Consider the following 21,740-nt stretch of genomic DNA (forward strand, 5'->3'; position numbering starts at 1 on the left):
CAATTATATACAGTGGAAGCGAGAAATAGATTTAAGGGACTAGATCTGATAAGCAGAGTGCCTGATGAACTATGGATTTGTGACATTGTACAGGAGACAGGGATAAAGACAATCCCCAAGAAAAAGAAATGCAGAAAGGCAAAATGGTTGTCTGAGGAGGCTTTAGAAATAGCTGAAAGAAGAGAAGCAAAAAGCAAAGGAGAAAATGTAAGATATACCCATTTAAATGCAGAGTTCCAAAGAATAGCAAGGAGAGATAAGAAAGCTTTCCTCAGTGATAAGTGCAGAGAAATAGAGGAAAACAATAGAATGGGAAAGGCTAGAGATCTCTTCAAGAAAATTAGAGATACCAAGGAAACATTTCATGCATAGATGGGCTCAATAAAAGACAGAAATGGCATGGACCTGAAAGAAGCAGAAGATAAGAAGAAGCTGCAAGAATACACAGAAAAATTGTACAAAAAAGATCTTCATGACCCAGATAATCATGATGGTGTGATCACTCACCTAGAGCCAGACATCCTGGAATGTGAAGTCCAGTGGGCCTTAGAAAGCATCACTACAAACAAGGCTAGTGGAGGTGATAGAATTCCAGTTGAGCTACTTCAAATCCTAAAAGATAATGCTGTGAAAGTGCTGCACTCAATATGCCAGCATATTTGGAAAACTCAGCAGTGGCCACAGGACTGGAAAAGGTCAGTTTTCATTCCAATCACAAAGAAAGGCAATGTCAATGAATAGTCAAACTACTGCACAATTGCACTCATCTCACACGCTAGTAAGGTAATGCTCCAAATTCTCCAAGACAGACTTCAACGATACGTGAACTGTGAACTACCAGAAGTTCAAGCTGATTTTAGAAAAGGCAGAGGAACCAGAGATCAAATTACCAACATCTGCTGAATCATTGAAAAAGCAAGAGAGTTCCCAAAAAACATCTATTTCTGACTTTTTGATTATGCTAAAGCCTTTGACTGTGTGGATCACAATAAAATGTGGAAAATTCTGAAAGAGATGGAAACACCAGAGCACCAGACCTACCTCTTGAGAAATCTGTATTCAGGTCAGGAGGCAACAGTTAGAACTGGACATGGAACAACAGACTGGTTCCAAATTGGGAAAGGAGTATGTCAAGGCTGTAAATTGTCACCATGCTTATTTAATTTATATGCAGAGTGTATCATGGGAAATACTGGGCTGGATGAAGCAGAAGCTGGAATCAAGATTGCCGGGAGAAATAGCAATAACTGCAGATATGCAGATGATACCACCCTTATGCCAGAAAGTGAAGAACTAAAGAGCCTCTTGATGAAAGTAAAAGAGGAGAGTGTAAAAGTTGGCTTAAAACTCAACATCCAGAAAACTAAGATCATGGCATCTGGTCCCATCACTTCATGGCAAATAGATTGGCAAACAAAGGAATCAGTGGCAGACTTTATTTGGGGGAGGTTCCAAAATCACTGCAGATGGTGACTGCAGCCATGAAACTAAAAAAACACTTGTTCCTTGGAAGTAAAGTTATGACCAATCTAGACAGCATATTAAAAAGCAGAGACATTGCTTTGCCAACAAATGTCTGTCTAGTCAAGGCTACAGGTTTTCCAGTAGTGTGTATGGATGTGATAGCTAGACTGTAAAGAAAGCTGAGTACAGAAGAATTGAGGCTTGTGAACTATGGTGCTGGAGAAGACACTTGTGAGTCCTTTGGACTGCAAGGAGATCCAACCAGTCCATCCTAGAGGAGATCAGTCTTGGCTTTTCACTGGAAGGACTGATGTTGAAGCTGAAACTCCATTACTTTGGCCACTTGATACAAAGAGCTAACTCATTTGAAAAGACCCTGATGCTGGGAAAGATTGAAAGCAGGAGAAGAAGGGGATGAGAGAAGATGAGATGGTTGGATGCCATCACCAACTCAATGGACATGAGTTTGAGTTAACTCTGGGAGTTGGTAATGGACAGGGAGACCTGACTTGCTGCAGTCCATGGTCGCAAAGAGTTCGACACGACTGAGCAATTGAATTGAATGGATTCTATCTAAGGAGCTTCTCACGTGATCCTAGTTGTAAAGAACCCACCATTCATTGCAGGAGACCTAAGAGATGTGGGTTCAGTTGCCTCGGCCAGGGATATCCCTTGGAGAAGGGAATGGCTACCTGCTCCAGTATTCTTGTCTGGAGAATCCCATGGACAGAAGAGCCTGATTGCCTGCAATCCATAGGGTCCCAAAGAGTCAGACACACCTGAAGTGACTTAGCACACATGCATGCATACTATCCAAACAGGGGAAACGGAAGAAGGGATGTAAGCAACTAAGGGTAGAGAGAGTGAGTGAGTGGTCGCTCAGTTGTGTCCAACTCTTTGCGACCCCATGGACTGTAGCCTATCCGGCTCCTCCATGCATGGGATTTTCCAGGCAAGAATACTGGAGTGGGTTGCCATTTCCTTCTCCAGGGGATCTTCCCAACCCAGGGATCAAACCTGGGTCTGCTGCCTTGCAGGCAGATGCTTTACTGTCTGAGCCACCAGGGAAATAAGGGTAGAGGAAATGATTATTAGGAAAGATGAATGGGCCCTTAGAAGAACAGATGGGAAGTATGATAGTTTGTGACAAAGTTGTCTGAGTGTGAAGTGGACTTCCAGTTTCCTCTTCTGTGATAAGAGTCAACCTCCTATAGTTGATGGAATGCCCAAGGAGGACAGCAATGACAAACGAGTTCATTTTGCAGGATCTGTCCTGAGAAAGTCAAGACAAGTCAGAGGAAAAAAGAGAATGTTTTTTCCTGCTGTTTTCCTAAGTGCCTTTGCACTCAAAATAATCAATATACCATAGTCACTTATTTGTGGTAATATGTCCTGAATTCTTTCAAAACAAATAGAACCAGACTTTTTTTTTTTTTTTTTGCTGTGCCAGGTAGCTTGTGGGAACATTTCCAGACCAGGGACTGAGACCAGGCCATATCAGTTAACCAGAATCCTAACCACTAGGCAACCAGGGAACTCAAGAAGCACCTTTTTCTTATTTAGCCTGTATATAGAATGGAATGTTCTTGCAATCCAAATTCATTTTTGGAAAGGTTTAATTTATGTGTATATACTCAAATAAACATTATTGTTGATAAAGAATATAAATACAATTTAATATAGTATTTTTAAAATTTTTCAATATTAAAATATAGCTATTTATTTCAAGACAATTTCAAAATAAGAGAAATAATTGCAAGAATTTTTAAAAGAAACCCCTTTATCCTTTCCCTAAGTTTCATCAATTAATTAAATTTGCTAAAATGACTTTTGTAATCTCTCTATATACATATTATTAGTTTTTCTGAACAACTTTAGAATAAGCTGCATATATTATATACTTTTAACTTTTGGTTTCTATATATATTTTCCATTATCTTTGAATATGATAGAACTCTATATGAATGATAGGGGTATGAGAGAACTCCATATGAATGATATGGTGCTATTATCATTAGATTTACTGATCTAATCATTATTTATTCAAAAATATTTGTTGACTCTATGTAACTATAATGGTGAACAAATTTGCTTAAGTCAGTTTTACAAAGGTAAACAGTATTACAAGAAAACTATATTGAGGATTACAGTAATAAAAGTAAAACTGATGTGAATCACAAAGCAAGAACATCTAATATATTTTTATGTATCTAAGAAATCTGGGGAAAGGTACATTTAAGAAAGGGCTTAAAAAGTAAAACCTAAGAGAAGCAGGGAAAAGAGTCTTCATAGAGTGGACTGACTCTGTAGAGCTCCAGAGGTAAGACAATATACTCAAGCTCAAGAATACTCATATCCTTGGGCTCTTGTTTAATTGTTTTAGTTATTTTTACTTAGAATTATTTCCTTTTGTATATAAGGAAATCAAGGATACACTCTTTCACTAGTGATCTCAAGGAACAAAAGTGAGAATGCCTATATGGTCTTTTGTTTGCCTATGGCAAAGTAGAGAAAGACATGGACTTCTTTAGAAGGTAGAACAGCTCCTGTGTTGTGGTTTAATCAGATAGAGAAGAACTTTAGATAGCAGGCATTTCCAGGAGACCTTGGGTAAATGACTGATACAGTGAATTAATTTAAGGGCTTTTCCTAGAATAGAAGATGTCTGCTTGTTACACATGAGTTAATGTTCCATAAGAGCACTCTGACCTGGAGAAGAGAGGTGAGTGCCTACCAGCTGAGTAGGAAGAAGTGCTCCCATCTGCTGAGCTACCATTATGGAAGGCAGCCAAAGAGAAAAGTCATTAGCCAAGTGAATTGACCAAAGGCATTACCTTTAAACAACCAGGCCCAGTCAGAGAGACCTCAGGATAACCTCAGGTCAGTCTTTTTACGGTGTGGTTTGAAACTGTAGAATCATGTAAAACTGCTTATCCTCAGGACATGGCTATTGCAAATCACATGTGTTTTAGCAAGTGAGAGGACTGGAGACAGGTATATGATGGTCTCACTCCACGTCTTCCCTGAACAAAACCAACCTTGGTACTTTGTATGCAGACACCTGTTCGTGAAAGAGACTATCAAGAAAGCAGTCAAACATGCTTGTTACTGAAGTATAAAATGTGAGAAATTCAGGCATACTTCTGAAAATTCAAGCATGCTCAAAAATAAGCTGAATACTAATGCTGTTAGTAAAAACAAAATACTATAAAGCAAATCTCTGATGAATCTTAAGACTATAAGTGCTCTCTAATTATAAACACAGTTATACATGTGTAAATATATACTGATTATTTCTGCTGCAATCTTTAATGCAGTATTATAATTATTGGTTGTTTCCCATCTCTTCAATTTGAATGTGGGCCCCATGTATTGTTTTTATGTTTCTTACATTGCCCAGTATAACAGTGAATATTACCTGATACATGGATGAAGCAATCCATTCAGTTTTACCAAAGTCATGTATTGATTGGCATTGATTGATCTAATCATTGGAATTACCAACAGGATTATATGGCAATGAAATATTAAATTTTACAATATTCCCCAGTATTTAAAGTAAGATATTTGTGTTTTGACTATAAATGTTTTGATAAATTTATAATTAAATAGGTCAAGAATCTAATCCCTCTTACCTCTATCTGTACTTAGAGAAACATTTTGAGAAAACCTTGGAGAATACAATTAATTTGTGTTTAGTTTCCAGAAATAGCATTTATTAAGGGCTAAATGAGCTTCATATGAAGAACTACTGGAACTTTTATGACTATTCTGTTCTACCTGACTTGAAAGATCTAGAAGAGCAACAAAGCTTCCCAATTGATGGATTATACCTCAATTAACCATCTAGAGTTCTCCAGTCAGTCAGCTAATGAAATTTTACTTCCCAATTGTGATTAGAATAAAGAAATAGCAGTATGTTTTACTGGGGTGGGTCATTCAATACCCTGACCTAAAGCAAAGATAAAATTTTCAGCAAACCCCAACTCATTATCTCTGCAAGCTGAGGTCTAAAGGGCAAGGTTATTACTGGTGACTTCTAAAACAACTTAATGTATGTTTCACGGAAATGGTAAAAAAAAAAAAAAAGTCGTTTTAATGAAGGAAATGCCACATCATTTATTTGTAGGGTTTCAGTCACAAAAAGGCCAGAATGATAATATAGGGCAAATAATTATTTTAGCCTGATCATTTTCAGGAAGTTGATTAACATTGCTAGGAATTCATTGTATTAAATTATTCTTTTTTATGTAGAGATGAAAATTTTTAAAAGTTATTTTTCTTTTGGAATATTTTAAACTTGAATTTTCTTCATTTTATTTTATGTGAGCAGGGGTCACAAAGGTAACCAGGAGAAAGAACTCTGTAAAGCTGTCTGGACAACATGAATTACTGCGAGATGCTCGGAAACCAGAACATTAACTATTTTCATTCTGAAACTTATCTCCCAAGAAAGCTTCATAGATGAATGTGTTGTGCATTAAAGTTGCAAGTTGAGTCACATACATAGGTTTTAGACGTTCACTCAAAAGGAATCTGCTGTTCAAAGTTTCTCTCTTGTGAATGTGTGGAGAAAAGTCAGAGGCATTATTCCTCAAAATTATCTGTTTGATTTTTCTGGTGTGACCTTTATAGTAAGGACATTTTAACATACATGGATGTAAGAAAATGACTGATTCAAGATTACTTGTAAGGACATAATTTTTAATTAGCACTTTTTAACAGGAACTAGTTGAATATAACATTGATTTTGGGTCACATGCTCTGAATTCACCTCTTCCCCAGCTCATCTGTATTTATAAGTCATTAATAGTAAAACTAATTTCTTTCATCTTTCTGGGTGCTGACTATGAAAAGTCAGCAAACAAGTTGAAGTGAATATAAATATTAGATGCCAAAGTGTATTGGTGATTTATCATGGAATGGGGACTGGGTATTATGTTGATCAGGGTACATTCTATAGCATCTCACAGTGCCATTTCAATTCCTTTCAAAATGATAAGTCAAAGCTCTCAACAACAAGCTAGTAATTTGGTGATCTAGCTCTCTATACAAAAAGGGCACATTTTCTTTGCAACATTTATCTTTTTTGCAAAATGAAGGCTGGAAGGGAAGAGGCAGGGTGGAAAGCAGAATAGAAGGGAAGAAAGAGGAGAGGGAGGGGAAAACTGAAGAAACTCATAAACTATCTGAGTCTTAGATATTAAGGTTTATTTTCTCACTTTTTTTTTCTTAGTTTTCAAAGAGACAGGTTTTCATCTGCTGTAGGGCTTTTGAGGTGGAAACAAAGTGTAGACAAGTTAACATTAAAAATAATAATAATAATAATGTATAGTGTATCTTCCTTCTCCTGGGGATCTTCCCGACCCAGAGATCTAATGTGCTTCTCTTAACGTCTCCTTACCTACATTCCAGCCTATAAGAAGTACCTATGCTACAGTCCATGCGATTTCAAAGAGTCAAACGTGACTAAGTGACTAACATTTTTACTTTCTTTTTCAAGCTATTAAGTACTCAAGTATTGTAAGGAATTTTAACATGTTGGAGACAACGCATGAATAAATGTGTGCTTTCAGTTTAGTTAATTTTTTGTTATTCCTATTTTTTCATGAATATTCATATATTTTGAAGGTTTTGAAAAAGTATTGTGAATTATGGATGTGAGCGACCATGTGCTAGTTTTGTTTTGCTTTCTTTTGAAACTCCAGTTGTATAAGTCATATATGGATACAAATATACAGTACTTCAACACATCCATGCATTAGCAATTCATAGCAATGTGATCTTATAAATATCAGTTTATGGTATATTCTCCTCATTAACTCATCAGATAATATGCAAAATAATATTTCTTATGTGCCTATGACCTGCTTATAGAACTCTAGGCCCTGGGGATATAGACATAAACTAAACTAATAGTCTCTGTTCTTATGGAATTTTAATATTAATGGAAGTCAGGACAGAAAATAGACAAATAGAAAATTCATATGTAATATTCTAGATCATAACAAGAGTGTATGAACAAAAAATGAGCAGAGTAAATGATATGGAAAAGCTTCTTTGATAAGATAATTGAACAGAGATCTGAGAGGCAGATAAACATCCTTAAGATTTCTTAAGGTAGAGCATTCTGAGAAGTGCAAGTGTGAAAGCCCTAAAGGAAAAACCTGTTAGTCACAGAAGAGTAAGGCAATCTGGAGAACAAGTATGAAATCAAAGATCATTTTGAGATTGTAAGAGTTGTTAAAATGAAGTGAAGGTGTTTCTTTGTGGGAAACCAGATTATTATCGATTTGATGTAACCAAAACAAAAGTAAGTTCTAAGGCTAATACAGAGGATGAGATGGTTGGATGGCATCCCCAACTCAATGGACATGAGTTTGAGCAAGCTCCGGGAGTTGATGATGGACAGGGAAGCCAAGTGTGCTGCAGTCCACGGGGTCACAAAGAGTCAGATACAGCTGATCAACTGAACTGAAGACTAACACAGGGACAGATGATCCACTAATAATCTAAAACCAAAATGTTATTTTCCTCAAAAGAATCAAGATTTTCACTGATTTACTTTGTGAGATTATTTATTCAGACTATAAGTGAATGCCTATGTATCAAATATCTTTATCTTTATCTCCTCTTTGTTTTCAGTGCCCAATAATATTTTGTTAAAATATAATTATCAGCTAAAAATAAATGTAACTTACAATTATTGAGTAATTTGGAACTTGGATAACTTAATCAGGAATGTTGTAACTGCAAACAACAAAAATTGGAAAGGAGACAAATTATATTCATGCATTAATACTAGAGAGCAAATTATCAGAGCCACCTATTTTATTTTATTGATTTTTGTTGTTTTGTTTGCTTTTTCCCTTAGTATAAGCAATAGACAACTGTAAATATGAAAGAGAATACGGTTAGAAAGACATGGGTAAATTTAGTAAATGTTCCCTGCTCTGCTTATAACTGAGATTGACTGCTGCTTGTTTCCATAATGCAATAAAGTATCATAAGGTCAATTTAATTAACTATCTCATGATTCTGTAAACCCTAGTACCTATATAGTAGGCTGGTAACATGTATCAAATTTGGTTTATATGTTTATTTCCATGTACAAAATAGGGATAAAATATATATTTTAGTTTTAAAAAATTGGCAAGATTTTCAACAATGTAGATCTTTTTACAAAGAACATCTGATGTTATAATAAACTTTTCTGGAAAATATATCATGTCTGAGTCTAGATCTTTATATATATATGTATATATATGAGGAAAACAGGGAAGTGATGTTACAGAAATGAGGTGCTTAATATGCTTATATTATTTACAGAAATAATAGCGTGATATAGCACAATAATCTACTTAGTTTATTGAATAAAAATTCTGTAGAGTATTATGTCATAATAGAGTATATGGATAATTTAAGAATAGCCTTTAATATTTGCAAATAGTTTAATATCTGCAATGATACTCTAAAGAAATAAATTCACTGATGTATATCAGATGATAAACAATATGTAAACAATAAAATGTACTTGGAGTGTTATATACTCCTCTCTCATCGAATGATGGAACATATAGATAGAAAATCTGTAAGCCCTGAAAAACATGATCAAATTGATTCTTTACTCAATAATAACAGAGTACGTATTTTCTCACATGCACATTAAACATTCAAATAGACTATTTTCTAGGCCATTATATAAGCCATAACAACTAAAAAATATATAATTACACAAAATAGACTGCAATTTAAAATCCATAATAGGAAGTACCTAGAAAATCCAAACATGAAAATTAAACAAGACACTTCTGAATAATCCAAGAGTCAATAGGAAATATTGAGAGAAATTACCAAATATTGAACTGAATGAAATAAAAATACAGCATATCAAAATTTTTGAAGTTCAGTGAAAGTGATTATATGGGCATTAAAAGTATTGGATACTCAAGTCAGAATAGAACAATGGTCTTAAATAAGTAATTTAAATATCTTCTGTTAAAAAACAAAACAAATCCAAAGCAAGAGGTCATATTATGTAAGAAAGAGGAGCAGAATCAATAAAATTGAAAACAAGAAAATATATAGAATATCAATACAAATATAAATAATTAAAAATAATTTGTACATGTCTAACAAGATGAATCAGAAACAGAGTATGTGTGTCAGTTTTAAAAATGAAATATTAATCACTATATGGTATATAGATATTAAAATGATAAGTGATTTCTATGAATAATTCTATGCCTATACATTTGACAACCTAGATTAAGTGGATCAATTTCTTTAGATTAAAAAAAATACCAAAACTTACTAAAAAAGAAATAGATGATTTTAATAGACCAATATCAATTAAAAGTTTTAATATGTAACTATAAACTTTTTTTTAATTTTTATTTTTACTTTATTTTGCTTTACAATACTGTATTGGTTTTGCCATACATTGACATGAATCCACCACGTGTGTACATGAGTTCCCAATCATGAACCCCCCTCCCACCCCATATCATCTCTCTGGATCATCCCTGTGCACCAGCCCCAAACATCCTGTATCCTGTATGGAACATAGACTGGCGATTCATTTCTTACATGATAATATACATGTTTCAATGCCATTCTCCCAAATCATCCCAACCTCTCCCTCTCCCACAGAGTCCAAAAGTCCATTCTATACATCTGTGTCTCTTTTGCTGTCTCGCATATAGGGTTATCATTACCATCTTTCTAAATTCCATATATATGTGTTAGTATACTGTATTGGTGTTTTTCTTTCTGGCTTACTTCACTCTGTATAATCGACTCCAGTTTCATCCACCTCATTAGAACTGATTCAAATGTATTCTCTTTAATGGTTGAGTAATACTCCATTGTGTATATGTACCACAGCTTTCTTATCCATTCATCTTCTGATGGACATCTAGGTTGTTTCCATGTCCTGGCTATTATAAACAGTGCTGCGATGAACATTGGGGTACATGTGTCTCTTTCAATTCTGGTTTCTTCAGTGCGTATGCCCAGCAGTGGGATTTCTGGGTCATATGGCACTTCTATTTCCAGTTTTTTAAGGAATCTCCACACTGTTCTCCATCGTGGCTGTACTAGTTTGCATTCCCACCAACAGTGTAAGAGGGTTCCCTTTTCTCCACACCCTCTCCAGCATTTATTGCTTGTAGACTTTTGGATCACTGCCATTCTGACTGGTGTGAAATGGTACCTCATTGTGGTTTTGATTTGCATTTCTCTGATAATGAGTGATGTTGAGCATCTTTTCATGTGTTTGTTAGCCATCCGTATGTCTTCTTTGGAGAAATGTCTATTTAGTTATTTGACCCATTTTTTGATTGGGTCGTTTATTTTTCTGGAATTGAGCTGCAGGAGTTGCTTGTATATTTTTGAGATTAGTTGTTTGTCAGTTGCTTCATTTGCTATTATTTTCTCCCATTCAGAAGGCTGTCTTTTCACCTTGCTTATATTTTCCTTTGTTGTGCAGAAGCTTTTAATTTTAATTAGATCCCATTTGTTTATTTTTGTTTTTATTTCTAGTATTCTGGGAGGTGGATCATAGAGGATCCTGCTGTGATTTATGTCAGAGAGTGTTTTGCCTATGTTCTCCTCTAGGATTTTTATAGTTTCTGGTCTTACGTTTAGATCTTTAATTCATTTCGAGTTTATTTTTGTGTATGGTGTTAGAAAGTGTTCTAGTTTCATTCTTTTACAAGTGGTTGACCAGTTTTCCCAGCACCACTTGTTAAAGAGATTGTCTTTACTCCGTTGTATATTCTTGCCTCCTTTGTCAAAGATAAGGTGTCCATAGGTGCATGGATTTATCTCTGGGCTTTCTTCTGTACATCTCTACCAAGATGGATCAGAAACAAAATAGACAGTATGTGTGTCAGTTTTTAAATGACATATTAATCACTATATAGTATATAGATACTAAAATGATAAGGGATTTCTACAAATAACTCTATGCCTATACATTTGACAACCTAGATTAAGTGGATCAATTTCTTTAGATTAAAAAAATACCAAAACTTACTAAAAAAGAAATAAATGATTTTAATAGACCAATATCAATTAAACGTTTTAATATGTAACTATAAACTTTTTAACAAAGAAAGGAATAGATGATAGACAAGATGAAAACAATACCCATTTATTTAATCAATCCTGTGTTTCCCTAAGGGCTTCCCAGATGGCTCAGTGGTAAACAATCAGCCTGCCAATTCAGGAGACACATGAGACACAGGTTCAATCCCTGTGTCAGGAAGATCCCTGGAAAGGGAAATGGCAACTGACTCCAGTATTCTTACCTGGGAAATCCATAGAGAGAGGAGCCTGGCAGGCTACAGTCCAAGGGGTTGCAAAGAGTCAGACACAACTGAGTGACTGAGCATGAGCACAATGTTTTTCTAAAGCTAAAAGCAGATAAAATATATTACCAAAAATGGGAAGTTCCCTGGTGGCCCAGCAGTTCAGGCTCTGGCTTTCACTTCATGGACCTGAGTTTGATCCCTCATTGAGGAACTAAGATCTCATAAGTCACATGATGTGACCAAAAACAAACAAAAAAAGATATTGCATGAAATACAAACCAAATACCAATACACCTCAAGAGTATTGACACAAAATTCTCAAAAAATATTAACACTTTGAATCCAGCAAAATAAAATGCCATATAAGCAAGTGGAGTTTACCCCAAGAATGCAAGCTGGTCAAAAATTCAAAAAATGATATAATTTATTGTATAAAGAAACTAAAAATTAGAAACCTTATTGTTTCAAATATGCAGAAAATCACTTAAGAAGTCCAACATTCATTCATGATAAAAACACTGAGCATTCTCAGAATGAAAGGAGACATCCTTAATTGATAAATGACATCTTTAAAACAAAAACAAATCACTATGTATACCTAATATCATGCTTAACAATGTAAACCTTAACTTTCTGCCTTTAAGTTCAAGAGTGAAGCATGCTATGTCCTTCTCACCACTCTTCATTCATACAGTTCTAGAAATCATGGCCAGTGCAATATGGCAATGTGGTTAATAACTGAAGCACAGAGTATACATATTTGAAAGAAAGAAAGAAAAACATGTGTCTTATAATGTGCTTAAACCCTCAATAGGGAAATAACCCAAACCTATTTCAGCTTCTGAGTAGATATACAAACTGTGGTGCACATGTACATTGGAATACTACTCTGATAAAAATAAATTATTTTGTAAATATTCAACACTATATTTTTACTATGAGTAAAAGAATCTGCCGTTTGTGCGGGAGATGTGTGTTTGATTCCTGGGTTGGGAAGATCCCCTGAAGGAGGGCATGGCAACACAGTATTCTTGCCTGGAGAATCCCCATGGACAGAGGAGAGTGGCGGGCTACAGTCCATGGGGTCACGATGAGTCGGACACAACTGAGTGACTAAACATGGCATGGCACATATATGTGTATATAACTCTAACAGTATATTATATATACATGTGTGTATAAATCAGATGTTCTAAAAAGTGAAAAAAGCCAGTCTCAAAGTATATAATGTGTGATTCCATTTATTTTAAATTCTCCAAAATAAATAAAAATATAGTGTGGAGAACTAATCAGTGGTAGATGGCCAGTAGTTTAGATGTATGTGGGTAGGGATCTATGTATGGGAACCATGAGGAATATTGATTATGGTGATAGCTACACTGAATTAAAACACACACATGGGCACACACACAGGGTAAAATAGCACTCACAATTATTAGAATGGTTAAAATCATATACAGTGACAGAACCCAGTCCTGACAGGAACATGGAGCGATTAGATTTCCCATATATTGCTAGTGAAAATGCAACACGATAAAGCCATTTATGGAAAACAAACAGTATATGTTCCAGAAATCCCTCCCTTGGACATTAAAACAAGAGGAAGAAAAATTAATGTTCATACTTAAAAATGCTTAATATTTATAATGATTATCTGTAAAAGCAAGGAGGGAAATAAAAAGTTATCATTAGGACACCAAACTTCAGATTAAGTCTTCCAATGGCTGCAAAAATAGGTAGGCAAATTGATTGAGGGGGTATTTGCATACTCTCAAAGTATCTCCTCCAAGTATTGGTTAATTACGAAGAGAATAATAATACTTTTGTGCTGAAGAAACTCTGAAGATACTACCTTAACTAAATAATCAAGGTTTGAATTACCATCCTTAGATATAACAGCATCATGTAACATCTGATTATAATACAAATTAACTTTAATATTCTTTCCTAAAATATACAGCCTAATCTTGAACATTTAGGCGAACTTAAGGACCATTCTGCAAAATAACTGACCACAAAGAGTTGAACACGACTGAGCAACTGAACTGAACTGATAGTTCAAAAGTGTTAAGGTCATGAAAGATAAGAAAAGGAGGAAAAAGGCCAAATTGCAGTGTGGTATTCTGAATTGCATCCCATCACAGAAAGAAGACATTAGCAGCAAAAAATGCTGCAGTCCAAATAGAACTTCTACTTTAATTAAAAGTATTGCACCAATGTTAACTTCTTGGTTTTGATCATTGTGCTATAGATAAGGAAAATGTTCGCATTAGGGGAAAACAGTGAAAGCAAATAAAAATTGTATATTATTTTTTCAGCTTTTCTGTTACTCTAAAATTGTTTCATATTCAAAAGTTAAAACAATATTCATAGTAATTAATTATACTATTTTGAATACTGAAACAAAACAAGTATCTGCAAGAAAAAAACATTTCTTAACAAATACCTATAAATGTACAAGCAATTGTAAAATTAGAAATTTCCATTTTAAAACTTCCAGTGTAAACTCAATTCATCAAAGTACCATTAATGGTTGCTTGAACATAAATGGAAGTCATCACAACTGAGATTACTTATTAATTACAAAAGGAAATCTTTGCCTGTAAAACGGAAGGACTTGATAGACACTGACATTACCTAATTCAGCATCTTTAATGATGGGATAAAATAACATTACTTGACCTTTATGTGATGAAATGTAAGGTGTCTATGTAGTGTTTTGCCTTTACAGTATTCTTACCAAAACTACTTAATTTGACTCTATTTACATAGAGACAGTCAGAGAAGTATTCTGCAAAACAACTGATCTGGGTTGTTCAAAATATCAAATGTGAAAGACAAGAGGCTGGGAAACTATTCTTTAGGAGACTGACAAAATAAAACAACAGCATGCCATGCAAGATTTGTGATGGGATTCTAGATTTAAAAACAACAACTAAAAGTTATAAAGAGCAATATTAGGATAATTAGGAAGTATTGAACCTGGACTTATAGCATCATGATAATTAGGTCAGGGTTTTATTTAATGAGTATGATTGTGGCATTGGTCTTATATAGGGATGCCTTGCAGTTTTTAAGAGAATATATGTTGCATTATTTAGGAGTAAGCGTAATAATATCTGCAAACTAATTTCAGATCGTTAGAAATAAACACATATATGACGAGCAGGGAGATAAAGAGACCGCATAGGCTAATATTTGGTAAATCTAGCTGAAGTGCTTGGAGGTATTCATTTTGCTATTTTTTTCAACCGTTCTATAGTTTTGAAATTTGTCTGGGAGGATTTTGAACTAGGCTGTTTGGAGCATCCTCAACTCTTAAACTTTTAAATGATTAATCAAAGCTGCATTAAGCAAAAATAGTTAACAATCACAAAAACCAATAATTCCTTTACATAGCTTGTACTTGTGGAAATTGAGTTCGCAAAGATGTTGTTTGCATTCTTATGCATTTATATACCAAGGATCCTTTCCACATAACATCATCATTAAGAAAATTTTCTGAAAAGCAACAGTAACATGTGGAAGCTTAAGTCTTAAAAAGACATGAGTGCTAGATCTTTTCAAATGAATCTGGAAATACATTGGGAAAAGTTTAATTATCTGTGAGATAAAACCTTTTAGTAGTTGAAATAGAGAAGCCTTGTTTTCAGATTTTCATAATATAACAGAATGCAGTAAAAGAAGCTTATAAATTGTCTAAAGCATTGTGAACAGAGGTTTTCAAAACTAAATGTAATACATATTATATTACAAAATTAACTATATTTCATAATATAGATGCATAATAATTTACATATATAGATATATTTTAATTTCCATGCTTTTTATTTACAAAGACAAGTGGAAACTTGTCAATGTTTTCTTGAGATATTTTCCAACAAGAATGCAGCTGAGTGTGTAACATCAATGCAAATTAGAATAAAATTTTTCAACATTATTTGAACAGTTTGGTAAATAGAAGTTAATTTAAATTTAAGTTAAAAGAGGATATAAATGTTATACTTAATAATTTGTTTTATTCTATTTGATAGTTTTTCTGTTTTCTTCTATTCTGTATTTAACCCAAGTGAACAGTCAGTAAATAAAATTATATTTACTATGAATATATTTTGGACATCCCAGGTGATGGTAATGGTAAAAAGCCTGCCTGCAAACGCAGGAGATGTTTTAAGAGACTCGTGTTCGATCCCTAGGATGGGAAGATCCCCTGGAGGAGGGCATGGCAAACCACTCCAGTATTCTTGTATGGAGAATCCTATAGACAGAGGAGCCTGGCATGCTATCGTCCATGGGATCACAAAGAGTCGGACCTGACTGAAGCAACTTAGCACAGAGCACACATGAATGTATTTTAATCTCTACCTTAGCAAGAAATATTTTAAAAAGCAAACCTTTAGTAAATATTTTCTCATCTCTTTACCTCCAATACATACTGTTTTCTACTTTATAGTCACAAATGTATATTTTCTTAGCTATCATTTCCTAATCATTGTTGCAAAGGAGAGAAAATGATTGGATATTAATATTCAATATATGATGTACTTAATATTTTACAAATTTAAAACAGCTTACAGGTATTAATTCTAAAACAATTATCTAAGTAATAATTTCAGTAATGGTAACTAGGTATTATATTTTTGTTTCTGTACTTTTCTATAATTGGAAAATCAAAACATATTTTTGAGAGGGACTTTGAATAGGAAAGAAATATCTTATTAAAGTAAAGTACTTCAAAAATTGTACCTAGAGAAGAAAAAAGGCACTAAAATGGATAACTATATCTTTCAGTTCAGTTCAGTTCAGTTGCTCAATCATGTCCAACTCTTTGCAGCCCCATGAATTGTAGCACGCCAGGCCTCCCTATCCATCACCAACTCCCAGAGTTCACTCAAACTCACGTCCATCGAGTCAGTGATGCCATCCAGCCATCTCATCCTCTGTCGTCCCCTTCTCCTCCTGCCCCCAATCCCTCCCAGCATCAGAGTCTTTTCCAATGAGTCAACTCTTCGCATGAGGTGGCCCAAGTATTGGAGTTTCAGCTTTAGCATCAGTCCTTCTAAACAACACCCAGGACTGATCTCCTTTAGAATGGACTGGTCAGATCTCCTTGCAGTCCAAGGGACTCACCAAGAGTCTTCTCCAACACCACAGTTCAAAAGCATCAATTCTTCAGTGCTTAGCTTTCTTCACAGTCCAACACTCACATCTTTGAGATCTGTCAATTTATAATACCAAGAAGCTAGATCATATGCAATGAAGCCCTTTCTTTTTCCAGCTTCCATATTTCTAAAATTTATTTTTCTAAGAAAATTTTGAAGATAATTCATTAGATATATCAACTTTGTTTTTAAGGTCTAATGAGTATTTTCAAGTTTTTTATCTTTATTAATCCATGCATCAAAGTTCACATCTCTGTCTGTTGTAATGAATCAGAAGTTTTTTATAGCAGGGTTTTATCAGAGCATCATTTATTATTGTGTTAATATTTGTCACTGTATAAAAACACAACTTTGCATAGGGCAGACACACAAGTACGTGTTCATTGAAAGTAACAAACATTGAAAAGTAGTACTTAGACTGACTTACAATATTTATATGAAATATGTTTTAAGGAATGCCGGTGTCCAGCCCTGGTGGATCCAGGGAATTTGAAGCGAGGATGGAGTCGGTGATTAAAGAGAGATTAATTAGAGATTTAAAGAGAGATTAGAGAAGAATAATGTAGTGAAAAAATAGAGGAGAAAAGAGGCTGTATACCTTGGTTTACATAGAAAGTCAGTAAAGCCCCGAGACAAGGGACTTGCACCGTCTACGTAGGCCGCAGGCACCTGCTTGAATAGCGGAGGGTGCCCCACCTTGGGCTCCCTCTCGCGTGGGTCTTAGAAGCCCAGGCAAATAAGTAGACAGGGTGAGCCTCTATGCTCCAGATGGGAATTAAGCCAGAGAAGGGAGAATAAGAAAAGAACGACATGGGGGAGCCAAGCATTAGTGCCAGACCCACAGCTTTATTTTCAAAGGCAGTTTATATACCCCAAGTTGTACATAAAGAAATGGAATATGCAGAGTTATGCAGGGGCAGCAGTCCTGACCCTTATTGAGACCAGGCTTTCTTTTTGCATACCCTCCCATATACAAAAGGTCTCAGGTGATTTACATTATCTTCTGGCCGAGAGGCCTGTTAACATTTTTATGGCTCTTTTCCTAGATAAATGTCTATCAACCAGAAAACTCATTTTCCCTTGAAGTGTTTTTTCTTTAATCTGCATCACCCTCAAAGTACTAAATAAAGTTACATTCCTGTAGAACAAAGGTGCAATGGGTTGTAACAAAGAAAGTACTTAACTCAAAGATCTAATGTTGCTAATGCCAGGGCTACTACCTGTTTTTTCTACATGCCAACTATATCAACAAATAAAAGATATGAAAACTTGGCAGCAAGTATTGGCTCAACAATGAAACCCTTAATCAGTTCTATTCTAATGATTTTGACTCCTCAGAAGGCCCTACATTCCTAGGATGTTTTAAGCTTCCTGTGCCTCTCATGGTTGGGAGGCTGTAAACAATCACTTGCGTAGCTGTAAGAGTCCAGATAAACCTGTCAGACAGGCTAGAAAGCCATCAGAGGGGTTTTTGTATTGAAACACTTTTATTATACCCAGGAGACTTATTATCTAAAAGCTCTAAATTAACTTTTTCCAGAAAAAGGTGGTGGGGGGACAGCCCCCTGTTAATGTCCGAGGAGTTGGTGAAAGGCATAATATAGTAAGGCAGACAGATTCTGGTTTTGGGGTAGATGCTTGAGTAGGTCCAGGGAGGTTCCCTCGAGATCCGACTCGCCTTTGCCTGTCGGGTCTCTTCCTCATGACCTTTGCCATGGGCAGGATTCCTCGTGCTGGCTCCCGGCAAAGGAACTCAAACTGAGAGAAATAAACTTGTCAAACTGTAGTTAATCACAATCTCTGAAACTTCTTTTAAATATTCTTAGGTATAATAACAATATGTATTTGTAAGTGAGACATCGAATTGATGTAAGAAAGTAATTACATAAAGAAATACTGAATCGGCAGAGTTATGCAGGGGCAGCAGTCCTGACCCTTATTGAGACCAGGCTTTCTTTTTGCATACCCTCCCGTATACAAAAGGTCTCAGGTGATTTACATTATCTTCTGGCCAAGAGGCCTGTTAACATTTTTATGGCTCTTTTCCTAGATAAATGTCTATCAACCAGAAAACTCATTTTCCCTTGAAGTGTTTTTTCTTTAATCTGCAATGTATATTCGTGGATATGTTCATGCACTTAAAATGGGATCAGAAAAGGAAAGCATAACAAAACCAGTAAAAAGCAAATGGCTTAAGTGGTTAGTTCAAGTACCACAGTGATTATAGATGACATAGTCTATTCTCAGGATCCAAATATATTTTGCTGTTGGAGAAAGAAATATTGCCTGTATTCAGACACTTGTGCACTAGAGAAATTAAAAATTACAAATCTTCTGATTCCTTGCTCATATCTTACTGTCTGTAATAAGATGAGGAAGTTATTGTTTTATCTTGGGTCTCACGATAGGAATTATGTTAAGATTTTGTTTTAATGCTGAGAAATTCGGACTATATACTGTATATATGTTATGTGGTTAATTTAAATCATGTTATTGTTATTCAGTTGCTAAGTCATGTCCAGCTCTTTTTGACCCCATGGACTGCAGCTCGCCAGGCCTCCTTAAACATTCTGATAGAGATTTGAATCTGTTGACAGAAAAAAAGCAATAGAAAACTATTGTTATTTAGTATTAGGATAGCTAAAAATTTCAATTTTCCTTCAAGAAATGTATAAAGTAAATAATGAAGTAGGTGATTTGCAAAAAAAGCAAAAACCATGTAGAGAGCAAGTTTATGAATTAACTTTGTAAAATTCAAAGTTATAGAATACATCTTTTGCTTTCCAGTAGCACATTGCCTTAGTTTTAGTGTTAATATTGCTATTGCTTTGGTTGTATTTCCTGAACTTCACATTTATTTTTAGTGAAAATTAGAAGTCTGCTCAGAATCAGCTATAGATACCTATTTTAAACCACAAGAAATAGATGTTTTAATGTTTTTGTAAATTAGAACATAATAAAGCATGGCAGCTGCATTTTAAGTTTTCTGCTTCAGCATACAGGCACCATATCATGAGAATACACTCAAAGATTCTTTTCTAGTTAAGAAAAAATTCTTCTCAAACAAAGTAGCAATTCACTTTCAGATCAAAAGCTATGTAAACAAAAATGGTAGGTTCGTAAAACAAATAGTTAACAGATTTTTCAGTTGTTCTTCACTTTTTGTGGTAACAACTGTTGAGTGCTTATGTTGGACAATGTGGATACTAGGTAAAATAAGAAAGGTCTATTGAAGGTTCTAATGGTGGGTTGCCATCAGTAAATATCTTTATTTTTTCTCTCATCATTGTTTCAAATTGTTACTCCTCCTCCTCAGTTTCTGTGTGATAGCTGGAGTAGATATCTTAGCTTTATCATTTGTCTTGGATATTGAATTTATCACTTCACTTGAGCAACTAAAAATACTCTCTGACCTAAACCAAAATTTTTCCTCATATCCAGTTTGAAGCTCCTCTATCCTTGTGGGTGAGAGTCAGTTGTGTCCAACTCTTTGTGACCCCCATGGACCGTAACCCACCAGCCTCCTCTGTCCATGGGATTATCCCAACAAGAATACTGGAGTGGTTACCATTTTCTCCTCCAGGGGCCCTTCCCAACCTGGGGTTTGAACCCATGTTTCTATACTCATCTAAGGCCTAATTTTGTTATCTGCCATGAGAAAGGGAATTATTATTGGGTTATTTTCCTCTTTACTTTATTTCCACCTATTATTTTAAGTTCTTTTTGCCTCTTCCAAGATCAAATGGAACAAGAATGAAGAAAAGAAATACATGCTTTTTACTGACAAATGCTGCTGTAATTGAGCAGTGGGGCCCTTTTTGTGCAGGTATCAAAATGCGAGCTCTTCCTCCCTTGTACATTTAAGACCATATTTATTCCTACCCACCCTATATACATACTCTGATTTCTGAAGGTGACAGTGCATTTGACATCTTCTAATCTTATGGCATACTTTATGTAGCACCCTTCTGTTTGGATATGCCTGAGACCGTCAGGCAGCATCCTTAGTCTGGGTCCTTTCGAAAGAGCTCCACATCTGCTGACCTTATAAGTTGTTATGTACTGTATCTTGTTTAACTCATGAATTAATTCTCATTGTTTTTTGTAAATTCCTATAGATACTCATGATGTTTGAATATAAAGAGAACTTTATTTCTTCTCAAAATGTATGTGTTTTATTTTATTTTTTAATTCACCAGGCTTCCCTGATGGCTCAGTGGTGAAAAATCCACCAGCAATGCAGGAGATAGTGGTTTGATCCCTGGTTCAGGAAGATCCCATAGAGAAGGAAATGCAACCCACTCCAGTTTTCTTGCCTGGGAAATCCCTGGACAGAGGAGTCTGGTGGGCTACAGTCCATGGAGTCACAAAAGAGGCAGGCAGGACTTAGAGACTAAACAACTAGCTACAACTTACGTTGCAATTCTGATAGACATGATGTGAATGACTAACTTGACTTGTTCCTGCTGCTGCTGCTGCTAAGTCGCTTCAGTCGTGTCCAACTCTATGCGACCCCATAGACAGCAGCCCACCAGGCTCCCTCGTCCCTGGGATTCTCCAGGCAAGAACGCTGGAGTGGGTTGCCATTTCCTTCTCCAGTGCGTGAAAGTGAAACACGAAACTAAAGTCACTCAGCCGTGTCTGATTCTTAGTGACCCCATGGACTGCAGCCCACCAGGCTCCTCCATCCATGGGATTTTCCAGGCAAGAGTACTGGAGTGGGGTGCCATCACCTTCTCCAAGTAAGGGGGAAATATTCAGTCTGTCACCATTATGTACAATCATAGTTGTAGATTTT

Source organism: Ovis canadensis, chromosome 6 (genome assembly GCF_042477335.2).
Source record: "Ovis canadensis isolate MfBH-ARS-UI-01 breed Bighorn chromosome 6, ARS-UI_OviCan_v2, whole genome shotgun sequence".
Taxonomy (NCBI): Eukaryota; Metazoa; Chordata; class Mammalia; order Artiodactyla; family Bovidae; genus Ovis; species Ovis canadensis.